Below are 7,885 nucleotides of genomic sequence, written 5' to 3' on the forward strand. Positions count from 1 at the left end.
CCAAACTTGATAATTTCCTCCCTGATAGGTAAGTCAGGCATTTACGTTTTCTTATTACTTGTAATAAATGGAAATGGACATTTCGTATGTAAACTATATTGTCCAATACAGTCTATGACCTTGTCTAACAAAGCTAGTATGTTCCTGCAATGAATGCTTAGGTTCAAAGCACCATCACACTAGTTTAGCTTAGCATGCGAGCCCGGTCAATGGGTAGTGTCAGTGCCTATTTCGTTCTCAATATGCTGATACGCTGAGGAAATGCGTTCCAACATTAGCACAGCTAATTGCGGTTTCTGGTACTGTACTTGCATCAGGCACATATGGAGTGGTATTTGCTTGGCACAATATAAAGCATTAAAGGCCTACTGAAATGAATTTTTTTAAATTTAAACGGGGATAGCAGATCCATTCTATGTGTCATACTTGATCATTTCGCGATATTGCCATATTTTTGCTGAAAGGATTTAGTAGAGAACATCGACGATAAAGTTCGCGACTTTTGGTCGATGATAAAAAAAAGCCTTGCCTGTACCGGAAGTAGCGTGATGTCGCAGGTTGAAGGGCTCCTCTCATTTCCCCATTGTTTACACCAGCAGCGAGAGCGATTCGGACCGAGAAAGCAACGATTACCCCATTAATTTGAGCGAGGATGAAAGATTCGTGGATGAGGAACGTGAGAGTGAAGGACTAGAGTGCAGTGCAGGACGTATATTTTTTCGCTCTGACTGTAACTTAGGTACAATGGCTCATTGGATTTCACACTTTCTCCTTTTTCTATTGTGGATCACGGATTTGTATTTTAAACCACCTCGGATACTATATCCTCTTGAAAATGAGAGTCGAGAACGCGAAATGGACATTCACAGTGACTTTTATCTCCACGACAATACATCGGTGAAGCACTTTAGCTACGGAGCTAACGTGATAGCATCGTGCTTAAATGCAGATAGAAACAAAAGAAATAAGCCCCTGACTGGAAGGATAGACAGAAGATCAACAATACTACTATCAGGAGACACCGAACCAAACACTGGACCTGTAACCACACGATGCGGTTGGCGGCTAGCGTCGGATAGCGCGTCTGCTATCCAACTCAAAGTCCTCCTGGTTGTGTTGCTGCAGCCAGCCGCTAATACACCGATCCCACCTACAGCTTTCTTCTTTGCAGTCTCCATTGTTCATTAAACAAATTGCAAAAGATTCACCAACACAGATGTCCAGAATACTGTGGAATTTTGCGATGAAAACAGAGCTGTTTGTATTGGGATACAATGTGTCCCAATACTTCCTCTTCAACCATTGACGTCACGCGCAAACGTCATCATACCTAGACGTTTTCAAGCGGAAGTTTCCCGGGAAATTTTAAATTGCACTTTATAAGTTAACCCGGCCGTATTGGCATGTGTTGCAATGTTAAGATTTCATCATTGATATATAAACTATCAGACTGCGTGGTCGGTAGTAGTGGCTTTCAGTAGGCCTTTAAATGTAATGATTTTCTATTTTGTGTATTGATTTGTGCATATGATTTTTGCGTAAAGTGGGTTGCCTCATAGAATCGCACTCTGCACTGAAAGATGGTGATGTGCGTACATGGAAGCGAATGCAGTGCGTCAGGTTGGATGCAACATGGGGTTATGCTGAACGAAATGTGGCGGTAATTTTACTGTTGGCCTTGGCTTGCCATCAAAGTAGGCCAATGCAATATATAATATATTATATATAATTATTTCGATGGTGGTCCATGCGGTCAAACTAGACATTTTAGCAGGGTAAAGCCAACAATCTGTCCCGACTCCCGACAAAAATATTGCTGCGTAGCTTTACAAATACATTTGGCTAAACGGCATCAGTAAAATGTGGCATAATTACTTAGTAAAGCATCTTGCAAGAAGCATAAAGAAGAGAAACCTACAGCGTAGGACTCGTCGATTGCCATTTGAAGTTCCTTGGAGTAGGATTCGGCTGCTTATCTGGCAACCTCAGTCATGGAGAGTGGGAGGGGACTACAGAATGTTGACCGTGATTGCAGTACCATTTGAAATATGGCACCTTTAGCTGTAGTAATAGTTCATTTAATTACAGAAAGAAATACCACCAAAGGCTTCCTTATTGTCCGCTGTCTGCTCTGTCGGTTTACGCTTGCAAAGTGCTCGTCCATTTATGTTTTAACTAGGGCTGTCAAAGTTAACGCGATAATAACACGTTAACTATACGTTCCTTTAACGGCAATCATTTTTTTAAATGCGTGATTAATGTTTTTGACCCTCGGCCTGTTCCGTAGTTTAGGGGGAATGTGTAATGGTAACTGTTGAGCCACAGGCTCGAAAATAGCTGGCAGAACTGCACAAAGAAAGGGAGAGCTTATGGATTTTTGTCAAAATATGTCAAGTCTTATTTCATACCAACCATACATGTCCGGTTGGCGGCTTCACAATAATAGCGCTACACTTCACATCCGGTCTAACAAACAAAACAACGAAAAATCGTCTTACAATACAATCATTCTATTCTGTTATTCTGTGATATTTTTACTTAAAGGCCTACTGAAATGATTTTTTTCTTTTAAACGGGGATAGCAGATCCATTCTATGTGTCATACTTGATCATTTCGCGATATTGCCATATTTTTGCTGAAAGGATTTAGTAGAGAACATAGACGATAAAGTTTGCAACTTTTGGTCTCTGATAAAAAAAAGCCTTGCCTGTACCGGAAGTAGCGTGACGTCGCAAGTTGAAAGGCTCCTCACATTTCCCCATTGTTTACACCAGCAGCGAGAGCGATTCGGACCGAGAAAGCGACGATTACCCCATTAATTTGAGCGAGGATGAAAGATTTGTGGATGAGGAACGTGAGAGTGAAGGACTAGAGTGCAGTGCAGGACGTATCTTTTTTCGCTCTGACCGTAACTTAGGTACAAGGGCTCATTGGATTCCACATTTTCTCCTTTTTCTATTGTGGATCACGGATTTGTATTTTAAACCACCTCGGATACTATATCCTCTTGAAAATGAGAGTCGAGAACGCGAAATGGACATTCACAGTGACTTTTATCTCCACGACAATACATCGGCGAAGCACTTTAGCTACGGAGCTAACGTGATAGCATTGGGCTTAACTGCAGATAGAAACAAAATAAATAAACCCCTGACTGGAAGGATAGACAGAAAATCAACAATACTATTAAACCATGGACCTGTAACTACACGGTTAATGCTTTCCAGCCTGGCGAAGCTTAAAGGCCTACTGAAAGCCACTACTACCGACCACGCAGTCTGATAGTTTATAAATCAATGATGAAATCTTAACATTGAAACACATGCCAATACGGCCGGGTTAACTTATAAAGTGCAATTTTAAAATTCCTGCCACACTTCCGGTTGAAAAACTCCTTTGGATATGATTTATGCGCGTGACGTCACAAAATCCACAGAAGTGGTTGGACCCCATCGGACCCGATACAAAAACCTCTTGTTTTCTTCGACAAAATTCCACAGTATTCTGGACATCTGTGTTGGTGAATCTTTTGCAATTTGTTTAATGAACAATGGAGGCTGCAAAGAAGAACGTTGTAGGTGGGATCGATCGGTGTCTTAGCGGTTAAGTACAATACTTACAGCAACACAACAAGGACTACTTACCCTGATAGCAGACGCCTAGCCGAAGCTTGCCGCCAAACCCACGGATGAAGTCCTTCGTCGCGCCGTTGATCGCTGGAACGCAGGTGAGCACGGCTGTTGATGGGAAGATGAGGGCTGGCTGGCGTAGGTGGAGCGCTAATGTTTTTCTCATAGTTCTGTGAGGTCCAGTTGCTGAGTTGCTAAATTAGCCTTAGCGTCGTTAGCAACAGCATTGTTAAGCCTTACCAGGCTGAGAATTTTTAACCGTGTAGTTACATGTACATGGTTTAATAGTATTGTTGATCTTCTGTCTATCCTTCCAGTCAGGGATTTATTTATTTTGTTTCTATCTTCATTTGAGAACGATGCTATCACGTTAGCTCAGTAGCTAAGTGTGTCACCGATGTATTGTCTTGGAGATAAAAGTCACTTTAAATGTCCATTTCGCGTGCTCGACTCTCATTTTCAAGAGGATATAGTATCCGAGGTGGTTTAAAATACAAATCCGTGATCCACAATAGAAAAAGGAGAGAGTACATAGTTCTGTGAGGTCCGGTTGCTTAGTTGCTAAATTAGCCTTAGCGTCGTTAGCAACAGCATAGTTAAGCCTTACCAGGCTGAGAATTTTTAACCGTGTAGTTACATGTAGATGGTTTAATAGTATTGTTGATCTTCTGTCTATCCTTCCAGTCAGGGATTTATTTTATTTTTTTCTATCTTCATTTGAGAACGATGCTATCACGTTAGCTCAGTAGCTAAGTGTGTCACCGATGTATTGTCTTGGAGATAAAAGTCACTTTAAATGTCCATTTTGCGTGCTCGACTCTCATTTTCAAGAGGATATAGTATCCGAGGTGGTTTAAAATACAAATCCGTGATCCACAATAGAAAAAGGAGAGTGTGGAATCCAATGAGCCAGCTTGTACCTAAGTTACGGTTAGAGCGAAAAAAGATACGTCCATCACTGCCTCTCAAGTCCTTCACTGTAACGTTCCTCATCTACGAATCTTTCATCCTCGCTCAAATTAATGGGGTAATCGTCACTTTCTCGGTCCGAATCTCTCTCGCTGCATTGTAAACAAAGGAAAATTGTGAGGATATTACCTCCTCTGACGTCACGCTACTTCCGGTACAGGCAAGGCTTTTTTTATCAGCGAGCAAAACTTGCGAACTTTATCGTCGATTTTCTCTACTAAATCCTTTCAGCAAAAATATGGCAATATCGCGAAATGATGAAGTATGACACATAGAATGGATCTGCTATTCCCGTTTAAATAAAAAAAAATCATTTCAGTAGGCCTTTAACAATGCTGTTGCTAACGACGCCATTGAAGCTAACTTAGCTACGGGACCTCACAGAGCTATGCTAAAAACATTATCTATCCACCTACGCCAGCCCTCATCTGCTCATCAACACCCGTGCTCACCTGCGTTCCAGCGATCGACGGAGCGACGAAGGACTTCACCCGATCATCGATACGGTCGGCGGCTAGCGTCGGATAGCGCGTCTGCTATCCAAGTCAAAGTCCTCCTGGTTGTGTTGCTGCAGCCAGCCGCTAATACACAGATCCCACCTACAGCTTTCTTCTTTGCAGTCTTCATTGTTCATTAAACAAATTGCAAAAGATTCACCAACACAGATGTCCAGAATACTGTGGAATTTTGCGATGAAAACAGAGCTTTTTGTATTGGATACAATGGTGTCCGAATACTTCCGTTTCAACGATTGACGTCACGCGCATACGTCATCATACATAGACGTTTTCAACCGGAAGTTTCGCGGGAAATTTAAAATTGCACTTTATAAGTTAACCCTGCCGTATTGGCATGTGTTGCAATGTTAAGATTTCATCATTGATATATAAACTATCAGACTGCGTGGTCGGTAGTAGTGGGTTTCAGTAGGCCTTTAAATATATTTTTTTTGGCAGATTGAAATTGAGTCTTTTGTCTGAGATAGGCTCCCGCACCCCGCACCCCTCCCCCCACCGCAACCCCGAAAGGGACAAGCGATAGAAAATGGATGGATAATGGCAGCGCCGATAATGACGGAAGATTGTCTTTGAACAATCTCGCTTCTTCTTGGGGACGGCGTGGCGCTGTCGGGAGTGGCCGTGCCAGCAACCTGAGGGTTCCTGGTTCGAACCCCACCATCTACCAACCTCGTCACGTCTGTTGTGTCCTTGAGCAAGACACTTCACCCCTGATGGGTCGTTACCATGAATTGATTTACGTGGACCCCGACTTGAACAAATTAAAAAACTTATTCGGGTGTTACCATTTAGTGGTCAATTGTACAGAATATGTACTGTAATGTGCAATCTACTAATAAAAGTTTCAATCAATCAATCAGTCGTGGTTAGGGCCTTGCATGGCAGCTCCCGCCATCTGTGTGTGAATGGGTGAATGTGGAAATAGTGTCAAAGCGCTTTGAGTACCTTGAAGGTAGAAAAGCTCTATACAAGTTTAACCCGTTGACCATTTAGCATTTCTTCGCTACCACTGAGACTAGGTCTAATAGTGCAGGCATGCCTGCCACTGCCCTCTGCAGCCCACATTGAGTAATTACAGTTCAAAACAGAATATTACCATGGCTGTAGTATATTCATTTATAACCTGTTCTGATAGATAGTCTGCAATTGCAGAATGTTTAACAGGCTAAATATTTAATTTTATTAACAAGTAGGTAGAGAGGGTTAAAACACTGTCATGCAGAGATAAGAATGCCATTAACTTGCACTACTGTGCAGAATTTTGGGGCTATAATTCCATTAGCACACGGTATCCACTCATCACCCTGCAGAAGAACGCCAGAAGGGTCATTCGTAAGGCAGGATATAGTGATCACACAAATACATTTTTCTTACATTCAAAACTATTGAAATGTAAAGATCGTGTAGAACTACAAACAGTACAAATTACAGACACAGCAAAAAAACTACAATGCACTGCCTGGGAATGTGCAAAGGTTTGTCACTGAAAGGGAAGGAGTTTATAATTTAAGGGGTAATTCAAATCTTAAAATTTCAAATGTATGCACAACATGAAGAAGCTTTTGTGTTTCAATATTTGGGGTTAAACTACGGAAAGAATGCCCAACCTTAATTTTGTTTAAAAAAAATCGATACAAAAACATGATTTTCAATACGTACAAGAACAAGGGTTTCTAACAATCACCACGTGTTTACATTATTATCCATCCATTTTCTACTGCTTGTCCCTCTTGGGGTGGCAGGGGTGCTGGAGCCTATCTCAGCTGCATTATTATTATTATTCTAAATATTTGGGTAGTTACTTGTGCAGGGTGTACCCCGCCTACCGCCCGAATGCAGCTGAGATAGGCTCCCGCACCCCTGCCACCACAAAAGGGACAAGCGGTAGAAAATGGATGGATGGATGGATGGATGGATGGATATTTGAGTGGTTACTTGTCCAGGGTGTACGGCGCCTTCCGCCCGAATGCAGCTGAGCTAGGCTCCAGCACCCCCCACCACCCTGAAAGGGACAAGCAGTAGAAAATGGACGGATGGTTGGCATTACCATCAATTAGTACTTGTATTCATGTGACTATATACAGCAGGGGTGCTCACACTTTTTCTGCAGGCAAGCTACTTTTCAATTGATCAAGTCGCGGGGATCTACCTCATTCATATATATAATTTATATTTACTTATTTATGAAATATATGTTTTTGTTAACAAGTTAAAAGTGTTTAATGATAATGCAAGCATGTTTAACACATATAGTTAATATTGTTAATAAATTAAAGGTTTTTAATGAGAATACAAGAATGTTTAATACATATAGTTAATATTGTTAACAAGTTAAAGGTGTTTGATGATAATACAAGCATGTTTAACACATGTAGTTAATATTGTTAACAAGTTAAAGGTGTTTAATGATAATACAAGCATGTTTAACACATATAGATTCCTTTCTTTCATGAAGACAAGAATATAAGTTGGTGTATTACCTGATTCTGATGACTTGCATTGATTGGAATCAGACAGTAGTGCTGATAACGTCCGCATTTTCAAATGGAGGAGAAAAAAAGTCCTCCTTTCTGTCCAATACCACATGAAAGTGGTTGGTTTTTGGCATCTTATTTGTCCAGCGTCCGTACTCCTTTGTACTTTACAAGAAGTACATTGGCGGCAAACTCCGTAGCTTGCTAGCTTGTGCACGCCAGCTTTCTGAGACTCTTATTTTGTTAGTGCAGGCAGGATGAAGCAGCGCTTTTATTGTGCAACTGTGCAGTCGG

The sequence above is a fragment of the Entelurus aequoreus genome, linkage group LG14 (genome assembly GCF_033978785.1).
Source record: "Entelurus aequoreus isolate RoL-2023_Sb linkage group LG14, RoL_Eaeq_v1.1, whole genome shotgun sequence".
Taxonomy (NCBI): Eukaryota; Metazoa; Chordata; class Actinopteri; order Syngnathiformes; family Syngnathidae; genus Entelurus; species Entelurus aequoreus.